The sequence below is a fragment of the Caloenas nicobarica genome, chromosome 6 (assembly GCF_036013445.1).
Source record: "Caloenas nicobarica isolate bCalNic1 chromosome 6, bCalNic1.hap1, whole genome shotgun sequence".
NCBI lineage: Eukaryota > Metazoa > Chordata > Aves > Columbiformes > Columbidae > Caloenas > Caloenas nicobarica.
Window position 1 is genome coordinate 7,321,058 of NC_088250.1, and position 1,714 is coordinate 7,322,771.

Genomic DNA, 1,714 nt, shown 5'->3' on the forward strand with positions numbered 1-1,714 from the left:
AAAGGTTCCATGTCACTGAATATACCCCTCTGTAAAAAGGGAGCAAGAATATTAGATTCACCACTTGCAAAGCCGGTACTATCCACAAGTCATCTTCAAGTGCCTTCATCTATGGAAATCATTTGCTTCTCAGCTGTCTGCAGGTCACAGAGACCTGTAAAGGATTTACAATAACAAAACAAACAACCAACAACAAAAAAACCAACCAAAAAACCAAACCCCAACCAAAACAAAACCAACCAACCAACAACAACAACAAAAACCCCCAAACAAAAAATCTGAGTTTACTTGAAGCAAATACATCTGGAATAAACAAACCCTAATGGTCAATTACAGACAATAGAAAGCACATGACTGTAATTTAGTGACAATCATTTCAAGGCACTGCACACCACAATGTTTTTGTGTTGCATTTCTCCTCTTTTTATTGTATGTATGGTTAACTTCTTTTCCTCCTTGCATCCTATTTTTAAACTCTGGTCTATTGGGGAGTTTTTTGGTTGCTTACATTACCTATGCTGCATCTCATAATAAGTCTGTAGATTTATGGATGTGATTTAAAATCTAACTACGTAAAAATAAGACAACTTGAAGAAGTAAGGGTACATTTCTACCAAATCGTCATGAACAGCAGTGGCAACAAAGTACAACTTAAGGGAGAGGTTAAATCCAAAGAGTTAACATTGCAAAATGTGGAGCTGTCTCAAATTAGACATGTTGAAAAGCAAACATGCTCAGGGAGATACTGTATCAAAAAATCAAATTTTAGATGGACCATTTTGTTTCTAAACTGAGCCTGATTTATTTTTTCACTTTTAGCAGAAATAGGTTCAACTCTGATTACACTGAAATCACCATCCTGGAGCTGGTGGTAGCTGGATGCTTCAAAAAACCAGTCGATCCAGGAGGTGCCATTTGGGACATTTGAGGAAATGTCAAGTAGCTTTTATTTATTTTTTTTTTAATCAGAGACCACATACCAGTGCTTCTCTCCTCCACAGCCACCTCGACCCATGCGATTCACTGGTGAGCATCAAAATCAAACAAACAGTGAGTCCCCAGCAGCCTCTGTTACAATGCTCAGCTGTTCTCTCGTACATCTCTTTGCGAGATGATGCCCTGGGTGGCAGCCAGCTGCTGGCTCATCCCCTGAGCCATGCATTAAAAGTACATGTTGTGCCTTAAACAGCTGGGTTTTGCGACTTTGTGCAGGAAAATATAGGTACTGCAAAGGCAGACACACTGTCTTTTCACTTTAAGGTCTCTGCAGAATGAAGACACAACAATTAACAGTGTGCACCGTATGCATTATACGATTAATAGTAATCCTGTCAACATTTATCTAAGGTAAGCCATCGGAGCAGAAATTTACAGTTATTTCAGCTACCTGTTGCTAAAAACACACATTTCTCCTCATAAACATGCCTGCTTACTTCTAGCAGGTCTTATACTATATATTACTAATAACCGAGAGGTTTCACTTGCAGCATGACACAAATAGCGTGTAACCTCTCCGGTCAAATTCTGTAGCTGCCATCACTTACCTGACATCCAGAATACCTAGGGCAGGTTTTTCAAGAGTGTTTGCTGATGGCTGGACCCTCCTATCATTAAAATCAGTAGGATTAAGCTTGATGAAAACTAATGTCTTCTGGAAAAGCTGCGCATAAAACTAGCCCACACATACCAAACACGATTTGCTGTAGTGGTCAGA